Source organism: Balearica regulorum, chromosome 2, assembly GCF_011004875.1.
Source record: "Balearica regulorum gibbericeps isolate bBalReg1 chromosome 2, bBalReg1.pri, whole genome shotgun sequence".
In the NCBI taxonomy this organism is placed as follows: Eukaryota; Metazoa; Chordata; class Aves; order Gruiformes; family Gruidae; genus Balearica; species Balearica regulorum.
In genome coordinates this window covers 128,813,471-128,825,984 of record NC_046185.1, presented here as the reverse complement: position 1 = coordinate 128,825,984, position 12,514 = coordinate 128,813,471, and the positions used below count along the sequence as shown (strand labels likewise).

General features: G+C 36.0%; 1 protein-coding gene across 2 annotated transcripts in view; it reads right to left on the bottom strand.

Moving 5' to 3' along the window:
- TBC1D5 (TBC1 domain family member 5) overlaps nt 1–12,514 on the bottom strand; it is a 322,332-nt gene that overhangs the window by 252,086 nt on the left and 57,732 nt on the right. Inside the window, exon 3 of one of the 2 annotated variants that reach the window (XM_075745858.1) lies at nt 3,674–3,828. The exons of the other annotated variant lie outside the window; for it this stretch is intronic. The gene's annotated coding sequence lies outside the window, so the exon portion shown is untranslated. The remainder of the gene's footprint in view (nt 1–3,673; nt 3,829–12,514) is intronic. 2 annotated transcript variants of the gene reach the window in all.

Below are 12,514 nucleotides of genomic sequence, written 5' to 3'. Positions count from 1 at the left end.
TGCCCAAAATGTGAGTGGGGCAGTGTGCCCAGGGGCAGGGGCAAGGGAGATGCAGCAGCCAAAGATCACTGCCAGAAGCAACTTGAACTAAGAAGGATGTGAAGCAGTACCAGTTTTATCAAGCGAGGATCAGCTATGTAAAGCGAATAAATCCTGACATGGTATCAAGAGAGAAGAAAGGATCTCCGAAGAGAACGGACTACTAACACACAGTAGTGCTACCCTTCACCAGGACAATCTAACAGCTACTGAAAATAAAGCTATGGGAATTACTAGTCCTGAGGTGATATTATGCACCCTTGTGGGGAATTGATATAATTTGATTTTAGTGCTTTGCAAAACAACCCTTGATCCTGGACCTGTTCTTCCATCCTTTGATGCTGCATGCCCCGCAAATTTTGCTACATCTGAGAGAAAAGTCCTTAGCTTACGGATCTCTCCAGCCGATCTCTGCAATACAGCCATCAATTAAACATGGGCACAGGGATGACCCACACTGTAGGAACAGCAACAACAGAAACATCGCAATTAATGAATGTTGGGGTTTTTTTTGAAAGACTTAAAAAGTTCACTCATACAGATGTGTGATGACCTCTATGAGCCGCGTAACAGTGTAACAAATAGGTAATTTAGTTGCTCCACAAACCACAGATTATTGTAGTGTTTAAGAAAAGATGCCATCTGTAGCATGACTGCAAGTCACCAGATAGCGCTTTTTAGACTGATATATGTTTATTTGAACTTAAAGGAAGTAACTGACAAATTATAAAATGCCACCTATTCTAGAGCCTGTAACAAAAACATAAACTCACCTAAAGATTTATTTTTAGAAAGTACTGCATTTCAAATTATAACCACTTTTCTGCAGTATTTAATTATCTGAGATATTTCCTCTGAAAAATACAGTTCATGTTTCCTGATGTGTCATAACCTGGTTCATAAAATGAAGACTTTAGAGTCAGGCTACAAGCCAACAATTATCAACTATTATATGGGATTTAATTACTCCTTAAGTCAAAAGAACTATGTTTAAAGCTATATAGTGCTTTGGTTTTCTTGTAAGTTATTTCAATAGTGAAACTTGTCTGACCAGTTTCATCATCATGTCAACACAAAAAAACCCTGAAATGCAAGAAATTGGGAAGTGTGAAGCAAAACTCCAATCTTGGAGAAGACTGGAAGGATTTGAGGCAAGGGGAAATACAGGAAAATAAATCATTGGCATTTAAAAATATTTTGTCTTCAGAGAAATGATTGGTATTAAATATAGGCTTGACAAATTAGGAATAATCAGTAAAACACATGAAATGAGCTTTATCACTTTCCAGTGAAAGAATTCTTAACATGATATAATTCAAAGTCTGAAAAATCTACAGCATACCAGTCCTGAAACAACTGTGTCAAATTTACTATGAAGCAAGCACATGGATATATGATTTTAAAACAATTACACATGTCGGAAATACTAGGGTTCCTCAAAAACATCAGTGTTTTTTTCTAAAGCAACTTTCATCGCTTTCCATAATGAAATTTCTATTTTCTCATTTTCCTAAGAAGAGCTGTAAGAGGCAAAATGGCCAAAGACAGAAGAGAGTCACTGTTCAGCAAATGGGGGATGGGGAAAGAAAACCGGTGCATTTTGGCAGTCTATTTTAATCACAAAGACAGAGCAGGCAATTTCATTCTTCTTCCTTCCCTTCTCATTTTCACTCAGCAGCCAACAAGCAGCATCGATTATATGCATATTACCCTATTGAATGGGTAAGAAAAAAATCAAGAGATGAAATGGAAGGTAAGAGCAGCAGCCACAGCTTCGAGTTTGCATCTCAAGTATCAAGACTTGCCCGTAGCGTGGTCTACCACTGAACGAGCATAATACCTACTTTGCAAAGGAAAGATATCTGGCAGGTTACATGGAAACCCCCGCTGCCTGAAGCTAGTCATCTTCACTGGTCTGAACGCTGCCTCCAACACTTGGAGTGAGAGGAGGGAAGCATCACACTACCGAATTTGGCTCGCTCTGAACTCACCGTGCGGTAGAAGCCAACTTTGTCAAAAGCTTTAATACTTGAAAGAGCTCCCAGGCTTGCTCATGAGTGTATAAATCTGGTCTTATATTAAATGTACATTGAGATAACCAGACAATTCAAAAGCTGATACAGAAATTTTCAACAAAAATTTTAACTGTTGAAAGACACGTATCCTCTAGTAATAGGAAAAAAGCTATTTTTATTAGTTTTTCTAAGTAATAAAATAAAAAGACATTCCCAAAATTATGTAGATCAGCACTGAGTTCATTATAATTATTTACTATAGCATGATCATGTCATTTTTTAATTTCACAAGGTTGGATGCAATGAAAAATGATCTTGATATAACTTATAATAAGCAGTCTAAACACTTCAAAATGGTGAAAACGTATAACCACACATGCACACACAAAAAGACTAAGCCACCAAATGCACAAGTCTTTACTTCTCATCTCTTTTTGACAGTTCCAAAATTCAGGCACACATCCAGAAGAACTTTCTGCCCCATGTCTGGTCAGTAAAGAAATTGAGGTTAACCTTTAATTTTTAATGTCACCTGCAGCCAGTGACTGCTTTTTCTAATGCAAGTGACAGATAAACAGCAAAACACTCCCAAGATGATACACAAAGCACCACACACCATAAGTGCATTTTTATTTTTATACCAACTCAATTTCTCAAATGGATAACCAATGTTCCTACTAATTTACATTAAGAATTGAGTGAGGCATGAAAATTGTTCTGATGCATAGGCTCTATTTCTTTAATGTACTGCATAGTGTTCTGTACTTTATTGCAACACTGGAAAAAACTAACTACACTTAGAAGGTACAGAAACTACACATACAAAAACACAAGCACATCTATGTCTTAAAAAAATAACTTCAGAAAGGGTTTTACATTATCCAGAGCAGTATGCAGGAAAAATAACTAATTGAAGTCACTGATGGCAGTCAGTAAAAGCAAAAAATTGTTCCTATTAAAATGAGTTTCCTGACCTTTAATCACTTAAACTGGTATTTTTCTGTAGACCAATACTAGTACTTTAAATCTACTTTGCTAGGATTTCAACTTCCTAATTCCTTTATACGATTCAATAGTATCACCTTAACATTTGCAAGGTAATTCCAAACTAAACAGAGGGAATATGGCAAATTGAGGTAATATAATCTAGCTATTTAAGGCAAAATTGGCAAGTCTTTCACAGCAAACACTGTATCATTACTAAACACTGCCATGTTGTTAATGTAAGGAGAAGCTGGAATTAGACAGTGAATTGCCCCTCCAGGCTGGGACTTAGGACATATTATGGGAGAATGCAAAGAAAAGCTCCCACGGACACTGTCTGTGTTTCACCAGTTCCCCGGAAAGCAGACTTCAATACAGTTATCCGTCACTTTTAAAACCAAATACTGCAGTCAATATTTTCACTTGCCTTTTAAAATTTAGCATAGTAAAGTAGGGAGAAAAGCACCTATGTTTGTAAAATAAGATAGTTTTTTTACGGAAAGGGTATATAAAGTAATTTTTGGAAAACTACAGGAAACACATCACAAACATTTTTATAAATGCTAAATGTGTAGCTGTGACATTAACAAAAATAAGGCAAACTTTATTATTTAAAAACAGAAAAAATAACTCACATAGTGGTAGGTGCTCAAACACAAAGGAGACAGGTGTTCTTAGAATGATTTTCTCCACACATTCAACAGTCAAGTAGCGCTGGGATACGGCCCAGCCACCAGCAGCAACGAGGAAGCTGGAGTAGCAGCCCTGGTACCAGACTTCTGGAATTGACCTTTGGATGGAGAATAAAGATGCTTGATGAAAAAATGCTAAAAGCATTTTTTATTTTTAGTTTGACCTAAAGGGATTCCGTGACCTAAGATACTGGATTTCTCATGGAAATTTCCATATAACAAAAAGTCAAGTGACTGATTACTATTATTTTTTGAGGTCAAACAAGTATTTCACATAATCATGTAACAGGAGAGATGGAAACAACATGTAAGGTAAGTCCATGTGGTTCAATTTATTTATTTTTAAGAAGTCACTAGAGGTAGAGAGAGTGCTGTATAGATTAAAAAGACTTAAGTACTGAAGTTTTACTATCTGGAAAACGATTCCAAGGTCTAACAACTTGAGTATTAGGAAGACTTCTTCAGTATTCAACCTGAAATTTATAATAACCTGCAATTCTTTGCTATTTCTCAGCATTATTTTAAGTTATTCCTCCTGTGACTGAACTTCTTAAAAACTTATATTTTACAAATTTCAGTAACTTGATATTATTAGATGTATTTTCTAGAAAATGGTTAATTCATTATTAATAGACCAAAAAAATTGTACAAGCTTCAATAGCACACTACAGCTGGTTATAAACAAACTAAAAATGTTAAAGGCTATGGTTCTAAGAAAAATGTAACAAATAAAATTCCAGCAACCGCAACCATCTATCTTTTATTATCACTCTTTTAACTGTTTAAAAATGCACTTTTAAAGCAAGCGAATTTTTGTTTTTTTTTTAAAAAAACCCCACTCTTCGAAGCACGTTTATGCAGAATTTTTCAACTACTGAGACAATTAAACTCTATTGACGTAACTATGGGACACACTGCTATTTTAAAATAATTTTTCCTATTAAAAATATGCTAAGCTAATAGTGTTGAATTGGAAACATTATCTTTCCTTTCTGAAAAGCTGGTATTTTACTCCATTTCTACAGTGTTTCCATTACAAAACCTAAGAACACAAGCATCTAAACACATTTTTAAAAAAAGTTCTCGAAGACACCAATATTGCAGGTAAGTATCCAGATAGCTCCTGTAGTCTCACCACTGTTGTCAAAACAAATTAAATTGCATTTAAAAATAAACTACAAAACCCATACCCACTTTGAAAGAGTAAATTTTGGGATTTCTTTATAAGAAATCAAATTAAATACAACTGTCTACAAAAGAATATATGAAAGAGTTCCAAGTAAATAGTAGGTTTTCTTAATATGGGTTAGCATCATAGCTGCAATATGCTAGCATATAAATATATTTTTATTCTAGAGCATACTTTGAGTTATTAAGCCTGGCATTAACTTTTGTAACAAGATGTAATATATCTAATTCAAGAGGGCTTAGAGTATTCCCATATTACTTATTAATATGTTAAATGAATGTTTGGACAATTGATTTCAACTAGGTTTTGTGACTAAAACATGTGACAAAATACAATTTTCAGATTACATAGTCCATTTGTCATAACTACTGCTCTTTCTAATTTCTATAGGTGTTAACAAATTAAGAAAAAAAAAAGCTGCACTGACTTAATAAAGAACAGTAGCCAACTCAGAATTTAAAAGCAACTATAAGCATCATTTATATACAGCAAAGTATCTTTACTGCTTCTCCTATTTCCTCCTTTTGCTTTTTATATTCTCCTTCCTGCATTTTCCTTAAACAAACCAAAGCCTGCAAAAAACCCAAAAAACCAAAAAAAAACCCCAACGGTGAACATGTATATTTGCAGAGGACATACTACAGTGAGACTATAGGCTGGTAATGAAGTAGTACTGAGTAATAACGAATGTATTGCTCAAGTATCTCAAGTCAATTCAGTTACGGCGGGATCCAATCAGTGACTGGTTTGCTTAGAAAGATCAATACATTTAACATACGAATCCTGTGCATTCTTACTGAAACAACAGAAATAACCACAGCCAATGACTTAATTAAAGTTTATGTAGCAAAAGAAATAGAAAATATTACTATATATAAATTCTGAAAGCAGAGGTGACAATGTCTTTCATACCAGTGCAGCACAATTTTCACATTATTCATACTGCTGTGACATTAGTTTGCAGCAAGTTACACTGTAGAACGGTCTCTATCCCTGCACTGATGTTTTCCGAGTTCTAAATGAGTAAAATAGAGTATGGAGAATGGGAAAAGCATGTCTCCCCATTTAAACATTGGACTAGCAGAAATCGAGAGACAGACTTACAGAAAATATGAAGAAAATTGTATCAGTGGAAATGAAAAAAAAAAAAAAAGAAGGTATGAATAAGTTACTGAAATAATTTACAAAAGTGAACACAGGATTACGTTAAGATTTCTATAACATGACATAAAATACAGAGTTTATTTTTCTTGAAAAGTAAGAGAGGAAGTAACTTGACAATGTGCACTAGGGAGTATCAGTGATCAGAAACAGGAAAGAAGTTGCCTGTGTTCTAGCAAAGGTGACAACATACTCATGTAGACTGCTCACTCTGTCCGAAGGATCCATCATAGACATTTCTGGAACCCACATAGGGATATATAAATCAATACCATGGCAAAAGCAGACCATCTGCCAGGCTTCTTGAACATTATTTACAGAAAATAGTCTTCAAAATATGAATAAAGAGCTTTCCTTACTTGTGTAGATGCTTGTATATCCACACAGGACAGAGGAAAACAAGAGTGCGGTATCATATCATATGCTAGTAGAAAGTTCCTAACAACTAGAGTTACTCCAATGTTGAAAGTAGTATCAGAAAGCAAACGCAGATAATTTAACTTAAACTTCTAAATGGAAGTGTTTAGGAAAGCCACATCTGGCAGCTAACTAAACAGGCACACAGTAGTACATACTTTCCAAGGAAGTCTTTGTTTCCTATGGTCCACCAGCCCTAAAACTACGCTCCTGCTTGGAAGACTGAGAACATAAAAACATCCCAGTGCTTTGCCACTTGTTCTCAGTAAGGCTTACTTCACTATCCTTTCAGCATACATTAAACCAAAGTTACTCAACCGGGCGGGGGGGGGGGGGGGAGGGAGTGGAAACAAAGAAAAGAAACTTAGCTTAATTTTGCTGTTCTGTGTTCTTCCTCCCCCAATACTGTTTCCCTCAAAAAGAAATTACATAATTAAGAATAAACATAGCAAATCATATAAATTACCTTCATATTTCACTATTTTAGTAAATACATTTGATTGTCTTCTCCTGAAGGTTCAATGGTGTTTCAAAGATCTACGCTGGATCTAAACCTGAATGCTTTTCATACATTCTTTCCATTTAAGTAAGTAAACTTCAGATTACACTTTAATTTGGAATAGCCATGTATTACTTTTTTGGTATCTGTCCATCATAATACTGTCCCAGAATTAAAAATTAAAAATACTAAACCTGACATCAAGCTATATGGAAAGTATTTTAAGAAGAACAGTTTGTTTAAAAACAGAATACGTGGCATGCTTAAAGCATGGAATTTCGTTACTGAAGAGACTCTAGGAATGTCCTACTTCTGGGACATTGCTTCTCAGGTATACATATGCACAACAGAGCATTTTAAGATGCCAGAAGCTGAGTAAGATACTCACTTGTATAGGTCTATTAAATCTGTGAATGCAGGAGCTACTGCATTTCACAGTCTATTATTTATATGACAGAATGAAGATCTGAAAACATGAAATATAGCCTTAAATTATTCACTTATTCTTTTCACAAAAGGAGAAACCGTCAATCTAACACTAAAAGACTTCAAGCATATTTCTAAAGGTTTCATGAAAATTGCCTTATTTATCAAAACTTTACTCCCTCCGTTTGTTCATTAAATACTGTAGCTTTGCATTAAGGTCAAGCAGTGTCAACCAATTACTGTTGTTGGAAAAGTCCTACTTCCTTAATACTCAAAGAAACCACGGTATATAGTGAATTATTTTAATAGGCAAACTGAACACTGTTTACCCAAAGTACATTTCAACCATAAAAATGTATTTTAAGGGTTTCTATCAACAATCAATTATAGTACTATTTATTATCACAGCGACATTAAGCATGATTCTTTGTCTGCTTAAATGCCAGCCTTAACAAAAATACACATCTATTTTAGCATATTCAGCAATATTCTGTTCTTAGCTCATACTAAAGAAAAGAAACAAAAATTAAGTGACCTATAAAGCAAACTGAAAGGTAAAAGATAAAACATTGAATTTTAAACAGACAATATCAATTGGTATAAAAATTCCAGCTTCTGTCCTCATTCTCTATTGGTGGGCAAGAGGGCTCGGTTTGTATGACAGACCTGAAAAAATCCCCCTGCTTTCACTGCCTATAATTTTATAGTTTTATTTTAGGATAAAATTCTCCATCTTGCAATATACAAGAAGAACAGGTGAAAACAGATGAATGATAGATTTTAAGTGGTTACGCACAAATTTATTAAACATGAAGAAAAGGCCACCCATGGGCCATCATACCAAATACTAGTCACAGTCATTCAGGATAAAAGGATTTTCATAAAATATTTTGATTTTCCCTGACCCATTTTAATGGCTTGCAGTTCAAAAGGCTAGAATGACGATTTTAGTATGTAATCACCTCTATCTTTACACTTTGCATAAGCAAAATTTTGGATCTCATTTCCCTTTGGAACTGACCTGTTTACTCCCTTCCACCTAGAAGGTAAGATGTGATGGCAGAACACTTAATTTTCTGATGGTAACCTTGGAAATCTTGCTGCTATGAGTTCAACTGTGCCTTTCTGAAGTTACAAAACAAGCAAAACCAAAAAAATTTCTTCTACACATCCTGTCAGCTTGTCTCACTAGAAAAAAGTTTTCATCCGTGTCCTCTATCAGTGATCAATGAGACCTACAATGATTACAAGACACGCATAACGTTGCTACAAAGAAAGAGAGGAAATAAAGTAACAAAAGGAATGAAAAAAACCCTGAAAAGAATTATGCTGAAAATTATGGAGGAAGGGAGACATAACAGAGTAGGAACTGTTGTCTCATAATTTCTAAGAGATCAGAATAAAGAAAATCAAAAGAAGCAGAAAAGAAAAAACAAACCACCAAACTTAGAACAAGCCCCCTCCTGTTCCCCAGGTGAGGTAAGTCCCACCGACAAGTTCCAGTCTACCAGTGAAACATGAAAATATTTTAGAACCAATTATCACACAATCAAGTTTCTAGAAGAAGATATAAGAAGATAAAAAATTATACATCCCTTCAACCTCATCTGAATTACTTCACTGGAAGGGTGTTAACTGGCTTCATGGATGAGACATAACAGTAGATGTGATACAAGCTTGAGATTACAGAAATTTTAAAAATGTTCTGCATTGTGGTTGCCAATATAATAAAATAATGTCCAGATATCATCACCGTAAGCCGGACACAAAAATGATTGAAATCGGAAAGCAGTTGTTCTTGAAAAGAATTTTTCAACTTCTCTGTCAAACCAGGTATGTATTTCAAAATGATCTCAGAGACATCCGTTTAGATCTGTTTATTTCTGGTATTTTCATAACAATCTTAGTGACTCGAAGGCAGTGTGGTTATAAAATCAGCAGACAATATAATGCTGGGAAAAACCAGCAGCACCTCAGAGGACAGGATCTGATTTCTGAATGCTTTTGAAAAATGGGACATATGGTCAGAAATCAACACGGTGATTCAACAAAGACAAATCTGAAGTGTTACATTTAGAAAACACGCATCATAGACATGAACACAAAATGGACCAGCAATAAAACATTACACAGGGAACCAACGGATAGAGAAGAATACAAATCAAACCAGTAAATTTTGTGGTGTCTTCAAAAACACATCTCACTGAAATAGGTTGGCGTGCATGTGACGCATATGTGGGTGGGGGTGTGCACGCATGTATGCGCATACATGTGAAGAGCTGATAATTACTTTTTTCCAATCTCTTACTGTGTTTTATACAGTTTTGGACACCATAATTCTTAGAAAGATATAGGCAAACTACGAAAAGTCAGCAGGAGTGTGACTTCTAGGAGTGCTGGTGTATTTCACTCACTGAAGCTTCTCAAGAAAAGGTTTGATCAATGTACTTGGATCCTGCTGCAGGAAAGATTGAAAAGGATGGTAATCGGTGATTTTCCAGGCAATACATTTCTCCAGTACCAGTCCACCTACCACAGTACCAGACTGAAGATAAAGGGAGGCTACCTCTGTGCATCTTCAACACCATAAACTCTCTCACCTCCTATCTTCAGACTCCCATATTCAAAACTACCACATCAACTTCCCTTGCTACCAGACAGGTTATTACTCTGTGTAGTTGCTTTTAAATTTCTTCAACATGAGCTAGTACTAGATTGAGCACATGGAATCACGGAATATCCTGAGTTGGAAGGGACCCGTAAGGATCATAGAGTCCAACTCCTGGCCCCACACAGGACCAGCCGAATCAGAGCAGATGACTGACAGCGTTATCCAGGCGCTTCCTGAACTCAGTCAAGCTCGGTGCTGTGTCCACTTCCCTGGGGAGCCTGTTCCAGTGCCCGACCACCCTCTCAGTGAAGAACCTTTTCCTGATATCCAACCTAAATCTCCCCTGTCACAGCTTCATTCCGTTCACCATCTTTGTTGCCCTCCTTTGGGCACTCTCCAATAGCTTTATGTCCTTTTTGTACTGTGGCGCCCAAAACTGCACGCAGTACTCGAGGTGAGGGCGCACCAGCGCAGTGTAGAGTGGGACAATCATTTCCCTAGACCGGCTAGCAGTGCCCTGCTTGATGCACCCCAGGATACGGATGGCCTTCCTGGCAGCCTGGGCACACTGTTGACTCATGCTCAACTCATCGCCCAGTCTGTATGTAGAGCCAGGGCTGTCCCTTCCTAGGTGCAGAATCTGGCACTTACATCTGTGGGTAACTTTTCCTGGTTAATCATTCTTTGGCTAAAATTACTGAGCATTTCATGTAAGAAAAAACACATTGCTGGCCATTTTTGTTTTCATGTTACATGTATGCCCTTAAAAAGGGCATGAACAGCTTTATATATGAAAACCTAAGCCACAAGCAGTACAGTTAAAGAAATTATATCCTGGACTGCACAACATGAAGCCAAAGTGGTTTGAAGCCTCCTTTCCCTGTGCTGGCTTCTTCAGCCATTTCATGGACAGCTCTTAATAACTCCTTATCTTACGGCCTGTAATAACAATTGAAAATTGTTTGCAAAATGAAAGTGGCATGCTAATCAACAGCTCTTCTGCAAATTAGAGAACAATCTTCAGCTTGTCATTTCAGTACAGTGGATCAGAAGACATGGTTCTTCTGTACTGATGAAACCATCCTTGTGAGGATGTAAGTAAGTAGTTCTGCCTTTCTAGATCCATCAACTCTACTGGATAACACTAGCCAGCAGTGGGAGATATGGAGGCGGGTTGTAAGATAAGGAACAGGCTAGAGGCAAGAAGAGCTGTTATAATTATAGCTGGGAACACAGAATTTGTTAAAGGAAGTCTACTGTATAATTACATTTGAAAATTTAGCAAGATGCCCAGAGGCTGGCTTGCAGCTGTCAGGAACTGGTAACGCTAGAGCTCTGCTCAGGAGGCAACCACTACTGCAGCTAAGCACACCTCCATATAGTTGAGCTGACTTTGATAAGGCAAAGGAATGACTTCAGCTAAAATTAGTAAGGTTACACAACACGTGAGATTACACCTATTCCCAGTAAAAAGTGTTCAGAGATTGGGTATTATTTTAAAGGAAATTAAATGTAAATCTGCTGGGTTTGATCATACATTAAATATATTTTTTCAATGAGTGACAACAGTAGTATTTGGTGAATATATTTAATAACAATTAAAATTCTGGGGTTTAAGATATTAATTCATAATCAAATTAACCTCATCTATAGGTTAGTATCAGTTTGCATACAAAGTCATCTGGCCCAATCAAATGAAAAGGAATGAGTGAAATGCAGACAAAATGCAAGATTAAAAATAATTTAAACTGTGTATCTGTTTCTTCCTGAGATTTAGAGCTGAAGTGATACTGCTACTGAGAAACAAGCGGTAAACTACGAACACTTACCCAAAGTGGTAATCTGCAGACAAACTGATCAAATACGAAATACAATTAAGCCATTTAGGAAAAAAAGGTAGGATTAAACAATTGAAAAAGGTTATCATTGTATATGAAGTAATGATTCCAATTTAAAAAGTATATTCTGCTAATTTAAATATTAGCAAATTAAGGGCTGACCATGTTGGAAATTATCACCAACAATAAGTATTAATGGTGTTTATTTAAAACACATACGGATAAAGAATTAAGTTAGAATCACAATACAGTCATAAATTTCACCATATTTGGAATTTTGGCAGAATTCAAAACTACGTCATCATATTATCATCGCAAGAAAATAAAAGCTCTAGAAGACAGAGCAGAGACTGCAAGCCTGAACCACAACTTTAGAGTAGAATTATTTCTAAATGCTATGACAGCTTCTTCTTCTATTTCAGACTTATAGTTCTGTAAGAAATTTAAGTATATATGCCTACTTGGCATTATGGACTGTAAGGACAGAAAACTGAGGGTTATTTCACCTTTAATTAAACGAGCTGCTGCTTCCATTTTGAAAAGGTGAAGACTGAAGAAAGTGCTTAAATCCTCAAATAATGTCTAAGTGCTGCAATCATAAGCATAGGCAGCACATCAACTATTCCATATTTGCTCCATCAGC